General features: G+C 46.3%; 34 non-coding genes across 34 annotated transcripts; 28 read left to right on the top strand and 6 right to left on the bottom strand.

The window, feature by feature from the left end:
- Window positions 1–283: 283 nt before the first annotated feature.
- trnav-uac (transfer RNA valine (anticodon UAC)) lies at window positions 284–356 on the top strand. Its single transcript has one exon. It is a non-coding gene; the product is annotated as a tRNA-Val (tRNA).
- A 461-nt stretch (window positions 357–817) lies between these two features.
- trnav-uac (transfer RNA valine (anticodon UAC)) lies at window positions 818–890 on the top strand. The gene has a single exon. It is a non-coding gene; the product is annotated as a tRNA-Val (tRNA).
- A 460-nt stretch (window positions 891–1,350) lies between these two features.
- On the top strand, window positions 1,351–1,423 carry trnav-uac (transfer RNA valine (anticodon UAC)). Its single transcript has one exon. It is a non-coding gene; the product is annotated as a tRNA-Val (tRNA).
- Window positions 1,424–1,527: 104 nt separating this feature from the next.
- On the bottom strand, window positions 1,528–1,599 carry trnad-guc (transfer RNA aspartic acid (anticodon GUC)). Its single transcript has one exon. It is a non-coding gene; the product is annotated as a tRNA-Asp (tRNA).
- A 285-nt stretch (window positions 1,600–1,884) lies between these two features.
- Window positions 1,885–1,957, top strand: trnav-uac (transfer RNA valine (anticodon UAC)). Its single transcript has one exon. It is a non-coding gene; the product is annotated as a tRNA-Val (tRNA).
- A 461-nt stretch (window positions 1,958–2,418) lies between these two features.
- trnav-uac (transfer RNA valine (anticodon UAC)) lies at window positions 2,419–2,491 on the top strand. Its single transcript has one exon. It is a non-coding gene; the product is annotated as a tRNA-Val (tRNA).
- Window positions 2,492–2,952: 461 nt separating this feature from the next.
- Window positions 2,953–3,025, top strand: trnav-uac (transfer RNA valine (anticodon UAC)). Its single transcript has one exon. It is a non-coding gene; the product is annotated as a tRNA-Val (tRNA).
- A 104-nt stretch (window positions 3,026–3,129) lies between these two features.
- trnad-guc (transfer RNA aspartic acid (anticodon GUC)) lies at window positions 3,130–3,201 on the bottom strand. Its single transcript has one exon. It is a non-coding gene; the product is annotated as a tRNA-Asp (tRNA).
- A 285-nt stretch (window positions 3,202–3,486) lies between these two features.
- trnav-uac (transfer RNA valine (anticodon UAC)) lies at window positions 3,487–3,559 on the top strand. The gene has a single exon. It is a non-coding gene; the product is annotated as a tRNA-Val (tRNA).
- Window positions 3,560–4,020: 461 nt separating this feature from the next.
- trnav-uac (transfer RNA valine (anticodon UAC)) lies at window positions 4,021–4,093 on the top strand. The gene has a single exon. It is a non-coding gene; the product is annotated as a tRNA-Val (tRNA).
- A 461-nt stretch (window positions 4,094–4,554) lies between these two features.
- Window positions 4,555–4,627, top strand: trnav-uac (transfer RNA valine (anticodon UAC)). The gene has a single exon. It is a non-coding gene; the product is annotated as a tRNA-Val (tRNA).
- A 104-nt stretch (window positions 4,628–4,731) lies between these two features.
- trnad-guc (transfer RNA aspartic acid (anticodon GUC)) lies at window positions 4,732–4,803 on the bottom strand. Its single transcript has one exon. It is a non-coding gene; the product is annotated as a tRNA-Asp (tRNA).
- Window positions 4,804–5,088: 285 nt separating this feature from the next.
- On the top strand, window positions 5,089–5,161 carry trnav-uac (transfer RNA valine (anticodon UAC)). The gene has a single exon. It is a non-coding gene; the product is annotated as a tRNA-Val (tRNA).
- A 774-nt stretch (window positions 5,162–5,935) lies between these two features.
- On the top strand, window positions 5,936–6,008 carry trnav-aac (transfer RNA valine (anticodon AAC)). Its single transcript has one exon. It is a non-coding gene; the product is annotated as a tRNA-Val (tRNA).
- A 553-nt stretch (window positions 6,009–6,561) lies between these two features.
- Window positions 6,562–6,634, top strand: trnav-aac (transfer RNA valine (anticodon AAC)). Its single transcript has one exon. It is a non-coding gene; the product is annotated as a tRNA-Val (tRNA).
- A 105-nt stretch (window positions 6,635–6,739) lies between these two features.
- Window positions 6,740–6,811, bottom strand: trnad-guc (transfer RNA aspartic acid (anticodon GUC)). The gene has a single exon. It is a non-coding gene; the product is annotated as a tRNA-Asp (tRNA).
- Window positions 6,812–7,096: 285 nt separating this feature from the next.
- trnaf-aaa (transfer RNA phenylalanine (anticodon AAA)) lies at window positions 7,097–7,169 on the top strand. Its single transcript has one exon. It is a non-coding gene; the product is annotated as a tRNA-Phe (tRNA).
- Window positions 7,170–7,409: 240 nt separating this feature from the next.
- On the top strand, window positions 7,410–7,482 carry trnav-aac (transfer RNA valine (anticodon AAC)). Its single transcript has one exon. It is a non-coding gene; the product is annotated as a tRNA-Val (tRNA).
- Window positions 7,483–7,723: 241 nt separating this feature from the next.
- On the top strand, window positions 7,724–7,796 carry trnav-aac (transfer RNA valine (anticodon AAC)). Its single transcript has one exon. It is a non-coding gene; the product is annotated as a tRNA-Val (tRNA).
- Window positions 7,797–8,036: 240 nt separating this feature from the next.
- trnav-aac (transfer RNA valine (anticodon AAC)) lies at window positions 8,037–8,109 on the top strand. Its single transcript has one exon. It is a non-coding gene; the product is annotated as a tRNA-Val (tRNA).
- A 1,179-nt stretch (window positions 8,110–9,288) lies between these two features.
- trnav-aac (transfer RNA valine (anticodon AAC)) lies at window positions 9,289–9,361 on the top strand. Its single transcript has one exon. It is a non-coding gene; the product is annotated as a tRNA-Val (tRNA).
- Window positions 9,362–9,601: 240 nt separating this feature from the next.
- Window positions 9,602–9,674, top strand: trnav-aac (transfer RNA valine (anticodon AAC)). The gene has a single exon. It is a non-coding gene; the product is annotated as a tRNA-Val (tRNA).
- Window positions 9,675–9,914: 240 nt separating this feature from the next.
- On the top strand, window positions 9,915–9,987 carry trnav-aac (transfer RNA valine (anticodon AAC)). The gene has a single exon. It is a non-coding gene; the product is annotated as a tRNA-Val (tRNA).
- Window positions 9,988–10,092: 105 nt separating this feature from the next.
- Window positions 10,093–10,164, bottom strand: trnad-guc (transfer RNA aspartic acid (anticodon GUC)). The gene has a single exon. It is a non-coding gene; the product is annotated as a tRNA-Asp (tRNA).
- A 285-nt stretch (window positions 10,165–10,449) lies between these two features.
- trnav-aac (transfer RNA valine (anticodon AAC)) lies at window positions 10,450–10,522 on the top strand. Its single transcript has one exon. It is a non-coding gene; the product is annotated as a tRNA-Val (tRNA).
- Window positions 10,523–10,762: 240 nt separating this feature from the next.
- trnav-aac (transfer RNA valine (anticodon AAC)) lies at window positions 10,763–10,835 on the top strand. The gene has a single exon. It is a non-coding gene; the product is annotated as a tRNA-Val (tRNA).
- Window positions 10,836–11,076: 241 nt separating this feature from the next.
- Window positions 11,077–11,149, top strand: trnav-aac (transfer RNA valine (anticodon AAC)). Its single transcript has one exon. It is a non-coding gene; the product is annotated as a tRNA-Val (tRNA).
- Window positions 11,150–11,389: 240 nt separating this feature from the next.
- Window positions 11,390–11,462, top strand: trnav-aac (transfer RNA valine (anticodon AAC)). The gene has a single exon. It is a non-coding gene; the product is annotated as a tRNA-Val (tRNA).
- Window positions 11,463–12,641: 1,179 nt separating this feature from the next.
- Window positions 12,642–12,714, top strand: trnav-aac (transfer RNA valine (anticodon AAC)). Its single transcript has one exon. It is a non-coding gene; the product is annotated as a tRNA-Val (tRNA).
- Window positions 12,715–12,954: 240 nt separating this feature from the next.
- On the top strand, window positions 12,955–13,027 carry trnav-aac (transfer RNA valine (anticodon AAC)). Its single transcript has one exon. It is a non-coding gene; the product is annotated as a tRNA-Val (tRNA).
- Window positions 13,028–13,267: 240 nt separating this feature from the next.
- On the top strand, window positions 13,268–13,340 carry trnav-aac (transfer RNA valine (anticodon AAC)). The gene has a single exon. It is a non-coding gene; the product is annotated as a tRNA-Val (tRNA).
- Window positions 13,341–13,445: 105 nt separating this feature from the next.
- Window positions 13,446–13,517, bottom strand: trnad-guc (transfer RNA aspartic acid (anticodon GUC)). Its single transcript has one exon. It is a non-coding gene; the product is annotated as a tRNA-Asp (tRNA).
- Window positions 13,518–14,115: 598 nt separating this feature from the next.
- On the top strand, window positions 14,116–14,188 carry trnav-aac (transfer RNA valine (anticodon AAC)). The gene has a single exon. It is a non-coding gene; the product is annotated as a tRNA-Val (tRNA).
- Window positions 14,189–14,429: 241 nt separating this feature from the next.
- Window positions 14,430–14,502, top strand: trnav-aac (transfer RNA valine (anticodon AAC)). Its single transcript has one exon. It is a non-coding gene; the product is annotated as a tRNA-Val (tRNA).
- The last annotated feature ends 167 nt before the right edge of the window (window positions 14,503–14,669 follow it).

Genomic DNA, 14,669 nt, shown 5'->3' with positions numbered 1-14,669 from the left:
CACTCTGAAATCCTTATGCCAGATTTCTGGCCGTTGTGAAGAGAAGGTACGCACTTGAACACTTTCCCTTCCGGCAAAAATTCAGTCCTGGCTGGGTTTGATCAGTCCTCAACTTCCTAGCGGAAAACCACAGCCTCGTACATGTAGGAATTGATTCTCATCCCGACCGCTTTAGAACTGACGTCAAACTGTAGCATAGTGATGAAGGTCAAGTCATGATGAAGCCATCAGATCAAGATCTTCCGCAAAGAGCAGGGATATGTTCAAGAGAAACCTAGCCGTGGTTTTTGTAGTGTAGTGGTTATCACGTTCGCCTTACACGCGAAAGGTCCCCAGTTCGAAACTGGGCGGAAACATTGACCTTTATCCCGCCTTCTCTGCAAAAGAAAATTATTCACTTCGTCAATTAAAAAAGACTACGCTTCCAGTCTGACTATACGCTTACTGTTTGACGAAGACTCTCCCCGTCAGGGAATCGAAACCTGGTCTTCTGCATGACAGGCAGAGATACTGTCCACTATACTAACGAGGAATCACTCTGAAATCCTTATGCCAGATTTCTGGCCGTGGTGAAGAGAAGGTACGCACTTGAACACTTTCCCTTCCGGCGAAAATTCAGTCCTGGCTGGGTTTGATCAGTCCTCAACTTCCTAGCGGAAAACCACAGCCTCGTACATGTAGGAATTGATTCTCATCCCGACCGCTTTAGAACTGACGTCAAACTGTAGCATAGTGATGAAGGTCAAGTCATGATGAAGCCATCAGATCAAGATCTTCCGCAAAGAGCAGGCATATGTTCAAAAGAAACCTAGCTGTGGTTTCCGTAGTGTAGTGGTTATCACGTTCGCCTTACACGCGAAAGGTCCCCAGTTCGAAACTGGATGGAAACATTGACCTTTTTCCCGCCCTGTCTGCAAAAGAAAATTATTCACTTGGTCAATTAAAAAAGACTACGCTTCCAGTCTGACTATACGCTTACTGTTTGACAAAGACTCTCCCCGTCAGGGAATCGAAACCTGGTCTTCTGCGTGACAGGCAGAGATACTGTCCACTATACTAACGAGGAATCACTCTGAAATCCTTATGCCAGATTTCTGGCCGTTGTGAAGAGAAGGTACGCACTTGAACACTTTCCCTTCCGGCGAAAATTCAGTCCTGGCTGGATTTGATCAGTCCTCAACTTCCTAGCGGAAAACCACAGCCTCGTACATGTAGGGATTGATTCTCATCCCGACAATTTAGAACTGACTTTAAACTGTAGCATAGTGATGACGGTCAAGTCATGATGAAGCCATCAGATCAAGATCTTCCGCAAAGAGCAGGCATATGTTTAAAAGAAACCTAGCTGTGGTTTCCGTAGTGTAGTGGTTATCACGTTCGCCTTACACGCGGAAGGTCCCCAGTTCGAACCTGGGCGGAAACATTGACCTTTTTCCCGCCCTGTCTGCAAAAGAAAATTATTCACTTGGTCAATTAAAAAAGACTACGCTTCCAGTCTGACTATACGCTTACTGTTTGACGAAGACTCTCCCCGTCAGGGAATCGAACCCTGGTCTTCTGCATGACAGGCAGAGATACTGTCCACTATACTAACGAGGAATCACTCTGAAATCCTTATGCCAGATTTCTGGCCGTTGTGAAGAGAAGGTACGCACTTGAACACTTTCCCTTCCGGCAAAAATTCAGTCCTGGCTGGGTTTGATCAGTCCTCAACTTCCTAGCGGAAAACCACAGCCTCGTACATGTAGGAATTGATTCTCATCCCGACCGCTTTAGAACTGACGTCAAACTGTAGCATAGTGATGAAGGTCAAGTCATGATGAAGCCATCAGATCAAGATCTTCCGCAAAGAGCAGGGATATGTTCAAGAGAAACCTAGCCGTGGTTTTTGTAGTGTAGTGGTTATCACGTTCGCCTTACACGCGAAAGGTCCCCAGTTCGAAACTGGGCGGAAACATTGACCTTTATCCCGCCTTCTCTGCAAAAGAAAATTATTCACTTCGTCAATTAAAAAAGACTACGCTTCCAGTCTGAGCATACGCTTACTGTTTGACGAAGACTCTCCCCGTCAGGGAATCGAAACCTGGTCTTCTGCATGACAGGCAGAGATACTGTCCACTATACTAACGAGGAATCACTCTGAAATCCTTATGCCAGATTTCTGGCCGTGGTGAAGAGAAGGTACGCACTTGAACACTTTCCCTTCCGGCGAAAATTCAGTCCTGGCTGGGTTTGATCAGTCCTCAACTTCCTAGCGGAAAACCACAGCCTCGTACATGTAGGAATTGATTCTCATCCCGACCGCTTTAGAACTGACGTCAAACTGTAGCATAGTGATGAAGGTCAAGTCATGATGAAGCCATCAGATCAAGATCTTCCGCAAAGAGCAGGCATATGTTCAAAAGAAACCTAGCTGTGGTTTCCGTAGTGTAGTGGTTATCACGTTCGCCTTACACGCGAAAGGTCCCCAGTTCGAAACTGGGCGGAAACATTGACCTTTTTCCCACCCTGTCTGCAAAAGAAAATTATTCACTTGTTCAATTAAAAAAGACTACGCTTCCAGTCTGACTATACGCTTACTGTTTGACGAAGACTCTCCCCGTCAGGGAATCGAAACCTGGTCTTCTGCGTGACAGGCAGAGATACTGTCCACTATACTAACGAGGAATCACTCTGAAATCCTTATGCCAGATTTCTGGCCGTTGTGAAGAGAAGGTACGCACTTGAACACTTTCCCTTCCGGCGAAAATTCAGTCCTGGCTGGATTTGATCAGTCCTCAACTTCCTAGCGGAAAACCACAGCCTCGTACATGTAGGGATTGATTCTCATCCCGACCGCTTTAGAACTGACTTTAAACTGTAGCATAGTGATGACGGTCAAGTCATGATGAAGCCATCAGATCAAGATCTTCCGCAAAGAGCAGGCATATGTTTAAAAGAAACCTAGCTGTGGTTTCCGTAGTGTAGTGGTTATCACGTTTGCCTTACACGCGAAAGGTCCCCAGTTCGAACCTGGGCGGAAACATTGACCTTTTTCCCGCCCTGTCTGCAAAAGAAAATTATTCACTTGGTCAATTAAAAAAGACTACGCTTCCAGTCTGACTATACGCTTACTGTTTGACGAAGACTCTCCCCGTCAGGGAATCGAACCCTGGTCTTCTGCATGACAGGCAGAGATACTGTCCACTATACTAACGAGGAATCACTCTGAAATCCTTATGCCAGATTTCTGGCCGTTGTGAAGAGAAGGTACGCACTTGAACACTTTCCCTTCCGGCAAAAATTCAGTCCTGGCTGGGTTTGATCAGTCCTCAACTTCCTAGCGGAAAACCACAGCCTCGTACATGTAGGAATTGATTCTCATCCCGACCGCTTTAGAACTGACGTCAAACTGTAGCATAGTGATGAAGGTCAAGTCATGATGAAGCCATCAGATCAAGATCTTCCGCAAAGAGCAGGGATATGTTCAAGAGAAACCTAGCCGTGGTTTTTGTAGTGTAGTGGTTATCACGTTCGCCTTACACGCGAAAGGTCCCCAGTTCGAAACTGGGCGGAAACATTGACCTTTATCCCGCCTTCTCTGCAAAAGAAAATTATTCACTTCGTCAATTAAAAAAGACTACGCTTCCAGTCTGAGCATACGCTTACTGTTTGACGAAGACTCTCCCCGTCAGGGAATCGAAACCTGGTCTTCTGCATGACAGGCAGAGATACTGTCCACTATACTAACGAGGAATCACTCTGAAATCCTTATGCCAGATTTCTGGCCGTGGTGAAGAGAAGGTACGCACTTGAACACTTTCCCTTCCGGCGAAAATTCAGTCCTGGCTGGGTTTGATCAGTCCTCAACTTCCTAGCGGAAAACCACAGCCTCGTACATGTAGGAATTGATTCTCATCCCGACCGCTTTAGAACTGACGTCAAACTGTAGCATAGTGATGAAGGTCAAGTCATGATGAAGCCATCAGATCAAGATCTTCCGCAAAGAGCAGGCATATGTTCAAAAGAAACCTAGCTGTGGTTTCCGTAGTGTAGTGGTTATCACGTTCGCCTTACACGCGAAAGGTCCCCAGTTCGAAACTGGGCGGAAACATTGACCTTTTTCCCACCCTGTCTGCAAAAGAAAATTATTCACTTGTTCAATTAAAAAAGACTACGCTTCCAGTCTGACTATACGCTTACTGTTTGACGAAGACTCTCCCCGTCAGGGAATCGAAACCTGGTCTTCTGCGTGACAGGCAGAGATACTGTCCACTATACTAACGAGGAATCACTCTGAAATCCTTATGCCAGATTTCTGGCCGTTGTGAAGAGAAGGTACGCACTTGAACACTTTCCCTTCCGGCGAAAATTCAGTCCTGGCTGGATTTGATCAGTCCTCAACTTCCTAGCGGAAAACCACAGCCTCGTACATGTAGGGATTGATTCTCATCCCGACCGCTTTAGAACTGACTTTAAACTGTAGCATAGTGATGACGGTCAAGTCATGATGAAGCCATCAGATCAAGATCTTCCGCAAAGAGCAGGCATATGTTTAAAAGAAACCTAGCTGTGGTTTCCGTAGTGTAGTGGTTATCACGTTTGCCTTACACGCGAAAGGTCCCCAGTTCGAACCTGGGCGGAAACATTGACCTTTTTCCCGCCCTGTCTGCAAAAGAAAATTATTCACTTGGTCAATTAAAAAAGACTACGCTTCCAGTCTGACTATACGCTTACTGTTTGACGAAGACTCTCCCCGTCAGGGAATCGAACCCTGGTCTTCTGCATGACAGGCAGAGATACTGTCCACTATACTAACGAGGAATCACTCTGAAATCCTTATGCCAGATTTCTGGCCGTTGTGAAGAGAAGGTACGCACTTGAACACTTTCCCTTCCGGCAAAAATTCAGTCCTGGCTGGGTTTGATCAGTCCTCAACTTCCTAGCGGAAAACCACAGCCTCGTACATGTAGGAATTGATTCTCATCCCGACCGCTTTAGAACTGACGTCAAACTGTAGCATAGTGATGAAGGTCAAGTCATGATGAAGCCATCAGATCAAGATCTTCCGCAAAGAGCAGGGATATGTTCAAGAGAAACCTAGCCGTGGTTTTTGTAGTGTAGTGGTTATCACGTTCGCCTTACACGCGAAAGGTCCCCAGTTCGAAACTGGGCGGAAACATTGACCTTTATCCCGCCTTCTCTGCAAAAGAAAATTATTCACTTCGTCAATTAAAAAAGACTACGCTTCCAGTCTGAGCATACGCTTACTGTTTGACGAAGACTCTCCCCGTCAGGGAATCGAAACCTGGTCTTCTGCATGACAGGCAGAGATACTGTCCACTATACTAACGAGGAATCACTCTGAAATCCTTATGCCAGATTTCTGGCCGTGGTGAAGAGAAGGTACGCACTTGAACACTTTCCCTTCCGGCGAAAATTCAGTCCTGGCTGGGTTTGATCAGTCCTCAACTTCCTAGCGGAAAACCACAGCCTCGTACATGTAGGAATTGATTCTCATCCCGACCGCTTTAGAACTGACGTCAAACTGTAGCATAGTGATGAAGGTCAAGTCATGATGAAGCCATCAGATCAAGATCTTCCGCAAAGAGCAGGCATATGTTCAAAAGAAACCTAGCCGTGGTTTCCGTAGTGTAGTGGTTATCACGTTCGCCTAACACGCGAAAGGTCCCCAGTTCAAAACTGGGCGGAAACATTGACCCTTTTCCCGCCCTGTCTGCAAAAGAAAATGATTCACTTGGTCAATTAAAAAAGACCACGCTTCCAGTCTGAGCATACGCTTACTGTTTGACGAAGACTCTCCCCGTCAGGGAATCGAACCCTGGTCTTCTGCGTGACAGGCAGAGATACTGTCCACTATATTCTCATCAGATCAGCCATCAGATCAAGATCTTCCGCAAAGAGCAGGCATATGTTCAAAAGAAACCTAGCTGTGGTTTCCGTAGTGTAGTGGTTATCACGTTCGCCTAACACGCGAAAGGTCCCCAGTTCGAAACTGGGCGGAAACATTGACCTTTTTCCCGCGCTGTCTGCAAAAGAAAATGATTCACTTGGTCAATTAAAAAAGACTACGCTTCCAGTCTGAGCATACGCTTACTGTTTGACGAAGACTCTCCCCGTCAGGGAATCGAACCCTGGTCTTCTGCGTGACAGGCAGAGATACTGTCCACTATATTCTCATCAGATCAGCCATCAGATCAAGATCTTCCGCAAAGAGCAGGCATATGTTCAAAATAAACCTAGCTGTGGTTTCCGTAGTGTAGTGGTTATCACGTTTGCCTAACACGCGAAAGGTCCCCAGTTCGAAACTGGGCGGAAACATTGACCTTTTTCCTGCGCTGTCTGCAAAAGAAAATGATTCACTTGGTCAATTAAAAAAGACTACGCTTCCAGTCTGAGCATACGCTTACTGTTTGACGAAGACTCTCCCCGTCAGGGAATCGAACCCTGGTCTTCTGCGTGACAGGCAGAGATACTGTCCACTATATTCTCATCAGATCAGCCATCAGATCAAGATCTTCTGCAAAGAGCAGGCATATGTTCAAAAGAAACCTAGCTGTGGTTTCCGTAGTGTAGTGGTTATCACGTTCGCCTAACACGCGAAAGGTCCCCAGTTCGAAACTGGGCGGAAACATTGACCTTTTTCCCGCCATGTCTGCAGCAGAAAATCATTCACATTGTCAATTAAAAAAAGACTACGCTTCCAGTCTGAGCATAAGCTTACTGTTTGACGAAGACTCTCCCCGTCAGGGAATCGAACCCTGGTCTTCTGCGTGACAGGCAGAGATACTGTCCACTATACTAACGAGGAATCACTCTGAAATCCTTTTGCCAGATTTCTGGCCGTTGTGAAGAGAAGGTACGCACTAGAACACTTTCCCTTCCAGCGAAAATTCAGTCCTGGCTGGATTTGATCAGTCCTCAACTTCCTAGCGGAAAACCACAGCCTCGTACATGTAGGAATTGATTCTCATCCCGACCGCTTTAGAACTGACGTCAAACTGTAGCATAGTGATGAAGGTCAAGTCATGATGAAGCCATCAGATCAAGATCTTCCCGAAAGAGCAGGCATATGTTCAAAAGAAACCTAGCTGTGGTTTCCGTAGTGTAGTGGTTATCACGTTCGCCTAAAACGCGAAAGGTCCCCAGTTCGAAACTGGGCGGAAACATTAACCTTTTTCCCGCCCTATCTGCAAAAGAAAATTATTCACTTGGTCAATTAAAGAAGACTACGCTTCCAGTCTGAGCATACGCTTACTGTTTGACGAAGACTCTCCCCGTCAGGGAATCGAACCCTGGTCTTCTGCGTGACAGGAAGAGATACTGTCCACTATATTCTCTTCAGATCAGCCATCAGATCAAGATCTTCCGCAAAGAGCAGGCATATGTTCAAAATAAACCTAGCTGTGGTTTCCGTAGTGTAGTGGTTATCACGTTCGCCTAACACGCGAAAGGTCCCCAGTTCGAAACTGGGCGGAAACATTGACCTTCTTCCCACCATGTCTGCAGCAGAAAATCATTCACATTGTCAATTAAAAAAAGACTACGCTTCCAGTCTGAGCATAAGCTTACTGTTTGACGAAGACTCTCCCCGTCAGGGAATCGAACCCTGGTCTTCTGCGTGACAGGCAGAGATACTGTCCACTATATTCTCATCAGATCAGCCATCAGATCAAGATCTTCCGCAAAGAGCAGGCATATGTTCAAAAGAAACCTAGCTGTGGTTTCCGTAGTGTAGTGGTTATCACGTTCGCCTAACACGCGAAAGGTCCCCAGTTCGAAACTGGGCGGAAACATTGACCTTTTTCCCGCGCTGTCTGCAAAAGAAAATGATTCACTTGGTCAATTAAAAAAGACTACGCTTCCAGTCTGAGCATACGCTTACTGTTTGACGAAGACTCTCCCCGTCAGGGAATCAAACCCTGGTCTTCTGCGTGACAGGCAGAGATACTGTCCACTATATTCTCTTCAGATCAGCCATCAGATCAAGATCTTCCGCAAAGAGCAGGCATATGTTCAAAAGAAACCTAGCTGTGGTTTCCGTAGTGTAGTGGTTATCACGTTCGCCTAACACGCGAAAGGTCCCCAGTTCGAAACTGGGCGGAAACATTGACCTTTTTCCCGCGCTGTCTGCAAAAAAAAATGATTCACTTGGTCAATTAAAAAAGACTACGCTTCCAGTCTGAGCATACGCTTACTGTTTGACGAAGACTCTCCCCGTCAGGGAATCGAACCCTGGTCTTCTGCGTGACAGGCAGAGATACTGTCCACTATATTCTCATCAGATCAGCCATCAGATCAAGATCTTCCGCAAAGAGCAGGCATATGTTCAAAATAAACCTAGCTGTGGTTTCCGTAGTGTAGTGGTTATCACTTTCGCCTAACACGCGAAAGGTCCCCAGTTCGAAACTGGGCGGAAACATTGACCTTTTTCCCGCGCTGTCTGCAAAAGAAAATGATTCACTTGGTCAATTAAAAAAGACTACGCTTCCAGTCTGAGCATACGCTTACTGTTTGACGAAGACTCTCCCCGTCAGGGAATCGAACCCTGGTCTTCTGCGTGACAGGCAGAGATACTGTCCACTATATTCTCATCAGATCAGCCATCAGATCAAGATCTTCCGCAAAGAGCAGGCATATGTTCAAAATAAACCTAGCTGTGGTTTCCGTAGTGTAGTGGTTATCACGTTTGCCTAACACGCGAAAGGTCCCCAGTTCGAAACTGGGCGGAAACATTGACCTTTTTCCTGCGCTGTCTGCAAAAGAAAATGATTCACTTGGTCAATTAAAAAAGACTACGCTTCCAGTCTGAGCATACGCTTACTGTTTGACGAAGACTCTCCCCGTCAGGGAATCGAACCCTGGTCTTCTGCGTGACAGGCAGAGATACTGTCCACTATATTCTCATCAGATCAGCCATCAGATCAAGATCTTCCGCAAAGAGCAGGCATATGTTCTAAATAAACCTAGCTGTGGTTTCCGTAGTGTAGTGGTTATCACGTTTGCCTAACACGCGAAAGGTCCCCAGTTCGAAACTGGGCGGAAACATTGACCTTTTTCCTGCGCTGTCTGCAAAAGAAAATGATTCACTTGGTCAATTAAAAAAGACTACGCTTCCAGTCTGAGCATACGCTTACTGTTTGACGAAGACTCTCCCCGTCAGGGAATCGAACCCTGGTCTTCTGCGTGACAGGCAGAGATACTGTCCACTATATTCTCATCAGATCAGCCATCAGATCAAGATCTTCCGCAAAGAGCAGGCATATGTTCAAAAGAAACCTAGCTGTGGTTTCCGTAGTGTAGTGGTTATCACGTTCGCCTAACACGCGAAAGGTCCCCAGTTCGAAACTGGGCGGAAACATTGACCTTTTTCCCGCGCTGTCTGCAAAAGAAAATGATTCACTTGGTCAATTAAAAAAGACTACGCTTCCAGTCTGAGCATACGCTTACTGTTTGACGAAGACTCTCCCCGTCAGGGAATCGAACCCTGGTCTTCTGCGTGACAGGCAGAGATACTGTCCACTATATTCTCTTCAGATCAGCCATCTGATCAAGATCTTCCGCAAAGAGCAGGCCTATGTTCAAAAGAAACCTAGCTGTGGTTTCCGTAGTGTAGTGGTTATCACGTTCGCCTAACACGCGAAAGGTCCCCAGTTCGAAACTGGGCGGAAACATTGACCTTTTTCCCGCCCTGTCTGCAAAAGAAAATGATTAACTTGGTCAATTAAAAAAGACTACGCTTCCAGTCGGAGCATACGCTTACTGTTTGACGAAGACTCTCCCCGTCAGGGAATCGAACCCTGGTCTTCTGCGTGACAGGCAGAGATACTGTCCACTATATTCTCATCAGATCAGCCATCAGATCAAGATCTTCCGCAAAGAGCAGGCATATGTTCAAAAGAAACCTAGCTGTGGTTTCCGTAGTGTAGTGGTTATCACGTTCGCCTAACACGCGAAAGGTCCCCAGTTCGAAACTGGGCGGAAACATTGACCTTTTTCCCGCCATGTCTGCAGCAGAAAATCATTCACATTGTCAATTAAAAAAAGACTACGCTTCCAGTCTGAGCATAAGCTTACTGTTTGACGAAGACTCTCCCCGTCAGGGAATCGAACCCTGGTCTTCTGCGTGACAGGCAGAGATACTGTCCACTATACTAACGAGGAATCACTCTGAAATCCTTTTGCCAGATTTCTGGCCGTTGTGAAGAGAAGGTACGCACTAGAACACTTTCCCTTCCAGCGGAAATTCAGTCCTGGCTGGATTTGATCAGTCCTCAACTTCCTAGCGGAAAACCACAGCCTCGTACATGTAGGAATTGATTCTCATCCCGACCGCTTTAGAACTGACGTCAAACTGTAGCATAGTGATGAAGGTCAAGTCATGATGAAGCCATCAGATCAAGATCTTCCCGAAAGAGCAGGCATATGTTCAAAAGAAACCTAGCTGTGGTTTCCGTAGTGTAGTGGTTATCACGTTCGCCTAACACGCGAAAGGTCCCCAGTTCGAAACTGGGCGGAAACATTAACCTTTTTCCCGCCCTATCTGCAAAAGAAAATTATTCACTTGGTCAATTAAAGAAGACTACGCTTCCAGTCTGAGCATACGCTTACTGTTTGACGAAGACTCTCCCCGTCAGGGAATCGAACCCTGGTCTTCTGCGTGACAGGAAGAGATACTGTCCACTATATTCTCTTCAGATCAGCCATCAGATCAAGATCTTCCGCAAAGAGCAGGCATATGTTCAAAATAAACCTAGCTGTGGTTTCCGTAGTGTAGTGGTTATCACGTTCGCCTAACACGCGAAAGGTCCCCAGTTCGAAACTGGGCGGAAACATTGACCTTCTTCCCACCATGTCTGCAGCAGAAAATCATTCACATTGTCAATTAAAAAAAGACTACGCTTCCAGTCTGAGCATAAGCTTACTGTTTGACGAAGACTCTCCCCGTCAGGGAATCGAACCCTGGTCTTCTGCGTGACAGGCAGAGATACTGTCCACTATATTCTCATCAGATCAGCCATCAGATCAAGATCTTCCGCAAAGAGCAGGCATATGTTCAAAAGAAACCTAGCTGTGGTTTCCGTAGTGTAGTGGTTATCACGTTCGCCTAACACGCGAAAGGTCCCCAGTTCGAAACTGGGCGGAAACATTGACCTTTTTCCCGCGCTGTCTGCAAAAGAAAATGATTCACTTGGTCAATTAAAAAAGACTACGCTTCCAGTCTGAGCATACGCTTACTGTTTGACGAAGACTCTCCCCGTCAGGGAATCAAACCCTGGTCTTCTGCGTGACAGGCAGAGATACTGTCCACTATATTCTCTTCAGATCAGCCATCAGATCAAGATCTTCCACAAAGAGCAGGCATATGTTCAAAAGAAACCTAGCTGTGGTTTCCGTAGTGTAGTGGTTATCACGTTCGCCTAACACGCGAAAGGTCCCCAGTTCGAAACTGGGCGGAAACATTGACCTTTTTACCGCGCTGTCTGCAAAAGAAAATGATTCACTTGGTCAATTAAAAAAGACTACGCTTCCAGTCTGAGCATACGCTTACTGTTTGACGAAGACTCTCCCCGTCAGGGAATCGAACCCTGGTCTTCTGCGTGACAGGCAGAGATACTGTCCACTATATTCTCATCAGATCAGCCATCAGATCAAGATCTTCCGCAAAGAGCAGGCATATGTTCAAAATAAACCTAGCTGTGGTTTCCGTAGTGTAGTGGTTATCACTTTCGCCTAACACGCGAAAGGTCCCCAGTTCGAAACTGGGCGGAAACATTGACCTTTTTCCCGCGCTGTCTGCAAAAGAAAATGATTCACTTGGTCAATTAAAAAAGACTACGCTTCCAGTCTGAGCATACGCTTACTGTTTGACGAAGACTCTCCCCGTCAGGGAATCGAACCCTGGTCTTCTGCGTGACAGGCAGAGATACTGTCCACTATATTCTCATCAGATCAGCCATCAGATCAAGATCTTCCGCAAAGAGCAGGCATATGTTCAAAATAAACCTAGCTGTGGTTTCCGTAGTGTAGTGGTTATCACGTTTGCCTAACACGCGAAAGGTCCCCAGTTCGAAACTGGGCGGAAACATTGACCTTTTTCCTGCGCTGTCTGCAAAAGAAAATGATTCACTTGGTCAATTAAAAAAGACTACGCTTCCAGTCTGAGCATACGCTTACTGTTTGACGAAGACTCTCCCCGTCAGGGAATCGAACCCTGGTCTTCTGCGTGACAGGCAGAGATACTGTCCACTATATTCTCATCAGATCAGCCATCAGATCAAGATCTTCCGCAAAGAGCAGGCATATGTTCAAAATAAACCTAGCTGTGGTTTCCGTAGTGTAGTGGTTATCACGTTTGCCTAACACGCGAAAGGTCCCCAGTTCGAAACTGGGCGGAAACATTGACCTTTTTCCTGCGCTGTCTGCAAAAGAAAATGATTCACTTGGTCAATTAAAAAAGACTACGCTTCCAGTCTGAGCATACGCTTACTGTTTGACGAAGACTCTCCCCGTCAGGGAATCGAACCCTGGTCTTCTGCGTGACAGGCAGAGATACTGTCCACTATATTCTCATCAGATCAGCCATCAGATCAAGATCTTCCGCAAAGAGCAGGCATATGTTCAAAAGAAACCTAGCTGTGGTTTCCGTAGTGTAGTGGTTATCACGTTCGCCTAACACGCGAAAGGTCCCCAGTTCGAAACTGGGCGGAAACATTGACCTTTTTCCCGCGCTGTCTGCAAAAGAAAATGATTCACTTGGTCAATTAAAAAAGACTACGCTTCCAGTCTGAGCATACGCTTACTGTTTGACGAAGACTCTCCCCGTCAGGGAATCGAACCCTGGTCTTCTGCGTGACAGGCAGAGATACTGTCCACTATATTCTCTTCAGATCAGCCATCTGATCAAGATCTTCCGCAAAGAGCAGGCCTATGTTCAAAAGAAACCTAGCTGTGGTTTCCGTAGTGTAGTGGTTATCACGTTCGCCTAACACGCGAAAGGTCCCCAGTTCGAAACTGGGCGGAAACATTGACCTTTTTCCCGCGCTGTCTGCAAAAGAAAATGATTCACTTGGTCAATTAAAAAAGACTACGCTTCCAGTCTGAGCATACGCTTACTGTTTGACGAAGACTCTCCCCGTCAGGGAATCGAACCCTGGTCTTCTGCGTGACAGGCAGAGATACTGTCCACTATATTCTCATCAGATCAGCCATCAGATCAAGATCTTCCGCAAAGAGCAGGCATATGTTCAAAAGAAACCTAGCTGTGGTTTCCGTAGTGTAGTGGTTATCACGTTCGCCTAACACGCGAAAGGTCCCCAGTTCGAAACTGGGCGGAAACATTGACCTTTTTCCCGCCATGTCTGCAGCAGAAAATCATTCACATTGTCAATTAAAAAAAGACTACGCTTCCAGTCTGAGCATAAGCTTACTGTTTGACGAAGACTCTCCCCGTCAGGGAATCGAACCCTGGTCTTCTGCGTGACAGGCAGAGATACTGTCCACTATACTAACGAGGAATCACTCTGAAATCCTTTTGCCAGATTTCTGGCCGTTGTGAAGAGAAGGTACGCACTAGAACACTTTCCCTTCCAGCGAAAATTCAGTCCTGGCTGGATTTGATCAGTCCTCAACTTCCTAGCGGAAAACCACAGCCTCGTACATGTAGGAATTGATTCTCATCCCGACCGCTTTAGAACTGACGTCAAACTGTAGCATAGTGATGAAGGTCAAGTCATGATGAAGCCATCAGATCAAGATCTTCCCGAAAGAGCAGGCATATGTTCAAAAGAAACCTAGCTGTGGTTTCCGTAGTGTAGTGGTTATCACGTTCGCCTAACATGCGAAAGGTCCCCAGTTCGAAACTGGGCGGAAACATTAACCTTTTTCCCGCCCTATCTGCAAAAGAAAATTATTCACTTGGTCAATTAAAGAAGACTACGCTTCCAGTCTGAGCATACGCTTACTGTTTGACGAAGACTCTCCCCGTCAGGGAATCGAACCCTGGTCTTCTGCGTGACAGGAAGAGATACTGTCCACTATATTCTCTTCAGATCAGCCATCAGATCAAGATCTTCCGCAAAGAGCAGGCATATGTTCAAAATAAACCTAGCTGTGGTTTCCGTAGTGTAGTGGTTATCACGTTCGCCTAACACGCGAAAGGTCCCCAGTTCGAAACTGGGCGGAAACATTGACCTTCTTCCCACCATGTCTGCAGCAGAAAATCATTCACATTGTCAATTAAAAAAAGACTACGCTTCCAGTCTGAGCATAAGCTTACTGTTTGACGAAGACTCTCCCCGTCAGGGAATCGAACCCTGGTCTTCTGCGTGACAGGCAGAGATACTGTCCACTATATTCTCATCAGATCAGCCATCAGATCAAGATCTTCCGCAAAGAGCAGGCATATGTTCAAAAGAAACCTAGCTGTGGTTTCCGTAGTGTAGTGGTTATCACGTTCGCCTAACACGCGAAAGGTCCCCAGTTCGAAACTGGGCGGAAACATTGACCTTTTTCCCGCGCTGTCTGCAAAAGAAAATGATTCACTTGGTCAATTAAAAAAGACTACGCTTCCAGTCTGAGCATACGCTTACTGTTTGACGAAGACTCTCCCCGTCAGGGAATCAAACCCTGGTCTTCTGCGTGACAGGCAGAGATACTGTCCACTATAT

Source organism: Pungitius pungitius, unplaced genomic scaffold (genome assembly GCF_949316345.1).
Source record: "Pungitius pungitius unplaced genomic scaffold, fPunPun2.1 scaffold_33, whole genome shotgun sequence".
Classification (NCBI taxonomy): domain Eukaryota; kingdom Metazoa; phylum Chordata; class Actinopteri; order Perciformes; family Gasterosteidae; genus Pungitius; species Pungitius pungitius.
Note: the sequence above shows the minus strand (reverse complement) of the source record. Positions and strands in the feature narration are given on the sequence as shown.